General features: G+C 36.8%; 1 pseudogene; it reads left to right on the top strand.

Annotated features, from left to right (window-relative positions):
* Positions 1–5,649: 5,649 nt before the first annotated feature.
* LOC102830701 lies at positions 5,650–6,809 on the top strand (annotated as a pseudogene).
* The last annotated feature ends 1,480 nt before the right edge of the window (positions 6,810–8,289 follow it).

Below are 8,289 nucleotides of genomic sequence, written 5' to 3' on the forward strand. Positions count from 1 at the left end.
CTAGGATTCTCCTACGTTGCTGGTGAGAATGCAAAATGTTCCAACTACTCTGGAAAATAGTATGAACCTTCCTCAGAAAGTTGGAAATAGAAATACCTTATGATCCAGCAATTCCTGTACTTCATATATATACACAAGAAATACGAGCCAGAACATGAGAAGACATATGCACACCAATGTTCATAGCAGCACTATTCACAATAGCAAGAAGGTGGATACAGTCTCAGTGCCTGCCCATATATGAAAGAATGCATAAACAAACTTTGGTATATATATACACAACAGAATATTATGCTACCTTGAAGAATAGCAAGGAAACTACAAGCCACCACATAACGTGGATGAGCCTTGAGGACATTTTACTGAGTGAAATTAGTCAGTCACAAAAGGACAAATATTGCATAAGAACATTATTGACTATTTAACTTAATTGAATTGTCATACACTTAGAAAATTTTTAGAATTTATCTGGTATATATTCATTCTTCATTTCTAAAAATGATTACAAGATAATTCAAGTGTAAGTGTTAATTGCCTACCATCATATAACAGTCTTCACCTGTTTTTTCTAATGACCAGCTTTTTCATCCCAATTTCTAGAATCTCGATAATTGAAGTTTATCCAAAAATATAATTCCATTGTATCTTACTAAGTTGGAAAATGAATAAAGAAGGATGTAGAAAAATTGATGCATTTAAATTCATCTCCAAAATAGGAGATGAATACAAAAAGTACCATGGATTGCCAGAAGAACAAATAAATCTGAGTTGGAAGAATTACATCCAGAATGTTCCTCAGAAACCAAATGGCACAACTTTGTCTCTCAAACTTTGGACATGTTATCAGGAGAGACCAGTCCCTGGAGAAGGACATCATGCTTGGTATAATGGAAGGTCAGCTTAAAAGAGGAAGACCCCTCAATGAGATGTACTGGCACAGTGGCAGCAACAATGGTCTCAGTCAAAACAACAATTATGAGAATGGTGCATAATGGGGCAATGTTTCATTCTGTTGTGCACAGTGTTACTATGAATTGGCACTGACTTCAGAGCACCTAACAACAACAATGAATACATCTAAGCAAAAATCAGAAATGTAATTCCTGTACTCTTCTGTTACCAGGTAGAATTTAGTCAGTTAATCTCTAATTTTGCTCTTGTATTTTCTTCCTAAAGTATATGTCTTGGAATTCCATATTATTATTAATATAGAAATGTATCTAACACACGTATGGGACAAGTTGTTGTTAAATGCCATCAAGTCAGTTCTGACTCACAGCCACCCAATATATAGCTTCTCAGGTTGTCAATCTTTGCAGGAGCATAAAGCCTCATTTTACTCCTGCTTCTCTTCAGGTAGACTCACACCACCAACCTACAGAATCACTATGTTCCCTTTGGGCAAGTAACGTTTTGCCTTAAAGCATGTATATGTCTAAATACAAAAATTTCTTTGGCATTTTTGAGAGGTAACTTCTCTTGTAAATAAAATTCATAAGAATGTGTACAAAAATTCTGTCTTCACTACTGATGTTGCCCAGGAGAAGCAACAGAGTAATGAAAAGTGCCTTGAATACAGGATTATCTGAATGCCACACATGGCCCATTCACTTACTAGTTAAACAACATAAGTTGCCTAAGTAAAAATGGTTACATTTTGAATCTTTGTAATGTTATATATAACAATAATATGAATTTCATATTATTCTAAATAATTTACTAGAAATCAGTTTCTTAATTTCTAAATTGGGATTAATATTAACTTTGTGTAGTTGCTATGAGAGTAACCTAAAACAATAGTAACTCAATGTTTAGAATAAAATAAGGGCTCAGTAAACAATAATATTTTATTAATCAGGTAAATCTCTATACTTATTTTATTGTGTTTTACAAACTGCCATTTAATCCCTGTAGGATTAATTTACATGCAAATGTTGCATTCAGATTTTAGCAGCTGCACATTGGGAATAAAAAAGGTTAGAGCTTTGAAATAATGATAAATACTCTATTAACTTTAATTGTTATTTTGTAGGAAGCATGCAAGAGAGTGTGACAAGAACATCACTATAGGCAAAGGTCTATTAGCCAACTAGACAAATAAAAATTATACCTCTTGTCAAAATTGGAAGGGCCAGTAATCATTTAAAAAGCTAATAAAGAACTACAGCATTAATTAAAAAGTTTATTTTTATTCACTTGTGAACCTTGGGCTAATTCCAGAAGTCATATGAAGGAAACAGAAATACCGCCTGTCTAATCTCCCAGCCTCTCTCATGCATAAGAATAGAATTGACTCGCCAGTCAAGAAATCAATTATTAGGCAGTGCAAACATTATTTTAATTTAGAAGAAACTAGTTTCTAAGAGTTTGTACTATGGTTAAATTAATTCTTTCCTTTTAATAATTTTACAGTCATGAATCAATGCCATTCACTTCTGTCAATTCCTGTATAATACTAGACAAAAAATAAATAACTAAAAACAGAAAACAGTTTACAAAACTCTGTCCTTCAAAACATTTCATGGAACTAAAATTAGGAGAAAACAGCAAGACAGGCATGCATAATGTCTACAAATATTGTTCTAACATCTTATTAAAAGGATAGATTGACTGCTGTGTGTATCAATTATTAGAAGAATGGTCTTAATTAATGTTGTTGTTGCTGTTAGGTGTCATCGAGCTGGTAAAAACCCATAGTGACACTATGCACAGCAGAACGATACACTGACCGATCCTGGGCCTACCTCAGTATTGTTGCCACACTTGAGTCCATTGATGCTGCCGGTTGGCCAATCCAGCTCATTGGGAGTCTTCCTCTTTTTCTGTGACCCTCCACCTTACCAAACATGATATCCTTCTCCAGCGACAGGTCCTTCCTGACAATATGTCCAAAATATGAGAGATGAAGTTTGTTCATCTTGGCCTCTAAGGAGGACTCTGGCTGCACTTCTTTCAACACGGATCTATTGGTTCTTTCAATATTCTCCTCCAACACCATAACTCAAAAGCATCAATTCTTCTACAGTCTTCCTTATTCACTGTCCAGCTTTTGCATTCATATGAGGTTATTGAAAATACCATGGTTTGGGTCAGGTACACCTTAGTCCTCAAGCTGATGTCTTTGCTGTTCAATACTTTAAAAGGTCTTGTGCATCAGATTTGCTTAATGCAATATGTAATTTCATTTCTTGACTGCTGCTTCTGTGATTGTTGATAGTTGATTCAAAAAGAATGAAGTCCTTGACAACTTCAATCTTTTCTCCGTTGATAAGAAAGTTGATTATTGGTCCAATGGTGACAATTTTTTTTTCTTTACATTGAGATGTAATCCATACCGAAGACTGTGCTCTTTGATTTTCTTCAGTAAATATTTTAAGTCCTTTTCACTTTCAGCAAGCAAGGTTGTAACATCTGCATATTGCAGGTTGTTAATGAGTCTTCCTCCAATCCTGGTGCCATATTTTCCTTCATATAATCCAGCTTCTCAGATTATTTGCTCAGCATACAGGTTAAATAAGTATGGTGAAAGAACACAACTTTGTCCCACACTTTTCTTGATTTTAAAACGTTCAGTGTTCCCATATTCTGTTCAAACAACTGCTTCTAGATCCAGGTAGATTCCTCATGAGCACAATTAAGTGTTCCGGAATATTCATACTTCGCAATGTTGTCCACAGCTTGTCATTATCCACACAATCGATAGCCTATGCATAGTCCATAGAACACAGGTAAACATCTCTCTGATATTACCTGCTTTCAGCCAAGATCTACCAGACATCAGCAATGATATCCCTCTTTCCATGGACTCTTCTGAATCTGGTTTGAACCTCTGGAAATTCTCTGTCAATGTATGATTGTAGCCGTTTCTGTATTACATATTTTGTATATATGTGTATATATAGTACATATTAGCAATACATGTGAATCAATAACACATTTTATTCTAGTTTCTCTTTATTTTGCATATATAAAACAATATTTACAGAATGCTTTGAAATAAAAATGGAAGAAGACAATAATGAGATAGTGTTTTCTTTGTCCTGCTTTTTAAAATTTATTTATAGCATGTGACATTTTGTACCTTTAAAAAAGGAAGAAAACAAACAAACAAACAAACAAACAAAAAAACCCACACATCTCAAAACCTCTTGAACTGGTTTTAATTTAATGATTAAAAAAATAATAATCCTCAACACATTATAAGTCTTCACAAAAAGGGAAAATGATAAATACTACTTGGAGCAAACATGAAAGGGGAGCTTTTTGTCTTTGTCTTCTGTTGCTCACAGTGAAGCCCTTTTTCACATTTGCTAATGAAACATAATAGATAAGTAAAAGAAGAAAAGCAGTTTCACTTTCAAGACTACCATATACTCACAATTATCATATATTGGCCATCTTTTTTTTTGTCATGGAATTGCTTCTTTGAATAGAGGACAAGCAGAAAATTCAGTCAGATCAATTAACCTTCAGTAGATCAAGAAAAAAAAAGTAGTCTTTAATATATAGTATCTTCTCAAACATATTTGCATAATGTAGGGTCATTCATTCCAAATGATTCTATTATATCTTTCCCTGTGAGCAAATTGAATAGATGCAGTGGTGTCTTACAGAAGACCCATACGAGATAGTGAATATGAATCATTATGAAACTGAAGCCTTCAAAATGTCAACATACATTTTAAATGTTTACTGTTGTGAACAAGTCCTTTAAAACGTGTTGACAAAATAGACAACTTGGAACACCATTAACAGATAGCTATTCAGGGCTTCCACCACTCGTCTGTGACTTGTGAGTTGTCGTGATTCTGGAAGCTATGCCACCAGTATTTTAAATACCAGCAGGGTCACCCACACTGGACAGGTTTCAGATGAGCTTCCAGAGGAAGATAGACTAGGACGAAGGAGAGACAAATTATCTAAATATTTATATCTAAATATTTTGCAACTGAAAATATTATAAATAACAGAGAAACACTGTCAGACATAGTACCAGAAAATGAGCCCCTCAGTTTAGAAGGCACTCAAAATGAGACTTGGGAAGAGCTGCTGCCTGAAAGTAGAGTTGATCGTGATAAATGTGAATGGAGTAAACCCTTCAGGACATTCTTTTGCTTATACACCACAACTCAAAATGACGAGAAACAGCTGTAAAATTTATTAATAATAGGAACATAGAATGTACAAAGTATGAATCTAAGAAAATTGGTAATTGTCTAAAATGAAATGGAACGCATAAACATCACCATCTTAGGCATTAGTGAGCTGAAATGGACTGGTATTGGTCATTTTGAATCGGACAACCACATGGTTTACTAAGCCTGGAAAGAAAAATTGAAGAGAAATGGTGTGTTGCATTCACTGTCAAACAGAATATATCCAGATCAGTCGTGAGGTACAATGCTGTCTGTTATAGGATAATATCTATGCGCCTACAGGGAAGAGCAGTTAACACCGATATTATTAAAATTTACTCACCAGCCACTAAAGTCAGAGATGGTAAAATAGAAGAATTCTACCAACTTCTTCAATGTCAAATCGATTAAATATGCAATCAAGATATATTGATCATGAAGAGCTGAAGCAGGCGCTTTTGGCTCGGCGAGGCCCGCTGCAATCGGTGGAGGAACCGGCCGCAGAGCCACCATCATGCCTGGGCACTTATAGGAAGGCTTCGGCTGCGTGGTCACCAACCGATTCGACTAGTTGTTTGACTATGAGTCGGATCCCTTTGAGGTGTTAAAGGAGGCAGAGAACAAGAAAAAAGAAGCCGGTGGGGGCAGCGTTGGGGGCCCGGGGGACCAAGAGCGCAGCTCAGGCCGCAGCCCAGACCAACTCCTAAGCGGCAGGCAAACAGCTGCGTAAAGAGTCCCGGAAAGACTGTAAGAACCCACTGCCCCCAATGCTAGCGTGGCTGACAAGAAAGAGGAGACAAAGCTTCCCGTGGCGCTTAAGAAAGAAGGACTAAAACATGTTGGAAGAAGACCTGATCAACAACTTTAGGGAGAAGGGAAAATAATTGATAGATGACCAGAAAGGCGATCACCTCGGGAAAGGCGATTTGAAAAACCACTTGAAGAAAAGGGTGAAGGTGGAGAGTTTTCAGTTGATAGACCAATTATTGACGGGCCTATTCGAGGTCGTGGTGGTCTTGGAAGAGGTCGAGGAGGCCGTGGACGTGGAATGGGACGAGGAGATGGATTTGATTCTCTTGGCAAACGTGAATTTGATAGGCATAGTGGGAGTGATAGATCTGGCCTGAAACACGAAGACAAACGTGGAGGTAGCGGATTTCACAACTGGGGAACTGTCAAAGATGAATTAACTGACTTGGATCAATCAAATGTGACTGAGGAAACAACTGAAGGTAAAGAACATCCAGTGGCCGACACTGAAAATAAGGAGAATGAAGTTGAAGAGGTAAAGGAAGAGTGTCCAAAAGAGATGATATTGGATGAATGGAAGGCTATTCAAAATAAAGACCGGGCAAAAGTAGAATTTAATATCCGAAAACCAAATGAAGGTGCTGATGGACAGCGGAAGAAGGGATTTGTTCTTCATAAGTCAAAGAGTGAAGAGGCTCATGCTGAAGATTCGCTATGGACCATCATTTCCGGAAGCCAGCAAATGATATAAAGTCTCTGCTGCAGATTAATTTTGGAGACCGTAGCCGCCCAGGACGTGGTGGCAGGGGAGGAAGAGGTTGACATGGGCGTGGTGGGTGTCCCAATCGTGGCAGCAGGACTGACAAGTCAAGTGCTTCTGCTCCTGATGTAGATGACCCAGAGGCATTTCCAGCTCTGGCTTAAATGGATATGCCATAAGACAACCCTGGTTCCTTCGTGGACCCTCCATTCTGAGGCTTTGCATGTTTAAGGATCCCAAACGACGAAGAAATTAAAAAAAAAAAAAAAAAGATCTGTCATTCATACCATTCACACCTAAAGACTGAATTTTATATGTTTTGAAAAATGAACTTCTCTCGCTAAACAGAAGTAACAAATATGGTAGTCAGTTTTGTATTTACAAATGTATTGGTAGCAGGGATGTTTTCATAATTTTCAGAGACTATGTATTCTTCAAGGAGCTCTGGTAGCGTAGTGGTTATGAATCGGGCTGCGAATCTTAAGGTCAGTGGTTCGAAACTACCAGCCGCTTCGCGGGAGAAAGATGAGGCTTTCTACTCCCGTAAAGATTTACACCCTCGGAAACCCTGTACTGGGTCGCTATGGGTCGGAACCGACTCGATGGCACATAACAACAACAACAACAATGCATTCTTCTTGAATACTGTTGTATTGCTGCTTGCAAATATGCATTTCCAAACTTGAAAAATAGGTGTAAACAGTGTGTACCAGTTTAAAGCTTTCACTTCATTTGTGTTTTTTAATTAAGGATTTAGATGCTCCCCCCGATTACAAAGTGGTTTTAAATATTGGACATAGTATTGGTTTTAATACCTGCTTTGCATTTTCATACATGGTCAGTTGGGACATGTAAACTTGATTTGTCCAATTTTATGCTGTGTGGAATACTAACTACTTTATGTATTTTAACTTAGTTTTAATATTTTCATTGGGGGGGGACATATTTTCAATTCTCATGGTAGCTGTTATATATGCTAAATCTTTATATACAAAAATATCAGTACTTGAACAAATTCAAAGCACATTGGTTTATTAACCCTTGCTCCTGCAGTTACACATGGTTCATTAGGTTCAAATTATACTTGATTCACAATTTCAACTATATGACTTGCCCATTTTAAAAATCAAACTAGACACATTACTGGTGAAAGTTGTGTAAGCTTATTGTTGAAAGACAAATCCTGTCACATGAAGTAGTTACATGGTTGTGGGGTGGTTTTTTTCCCCTTTCCATCCGTGTAGTAGGTGGAATAGGTTCATATGGCTAATGCATACTATTTAAACTATTCCTGTAAAATAAGTGTCTGACCCTTCACTATGACTTGTGTATTTGAAAGGTCCCAAAATCAAAATTGTATTTGTATAAACAATCCTTTAATCCTTCCTTATTCTAAAGAAACCAAAGGATACTCGTTAATAGGTAAGTGGGGGGTGGGAGGGTAGTATTTTAATTTTTGAAAATTGGAAAGCAGACAGCTTTACCTTACAAGGTTGGAACAGCAGCACTATCCGTGAAATATAAACCAAAAATCTTACTGTTTCTGAATTTTCTATATTGCTCTTAATTTTGGTTTTCAGTTGATAGCTGAATGTTTGTTCCACAAAAGGTGACAAGTTACCCTTTTCCTCTTGCACCATTACA

This window comes from Chrysochloris asiatica, unplaced genomic scaffold (genome assembly GCF_000296735.1).
Source record: "Chrysochloris asiatica unplaced genomic scaffold, ChrAsi1.0 scaffold00399, whole genome shotgun sequence".
Taxonomy (NCBI): domain Eukaryota; kingdom Metazoa; phylum Chordata; class Mammalia; order Afrosoricida; family Chrysochloridae; genus Chrysochloris; species Chrysochloris asiatica.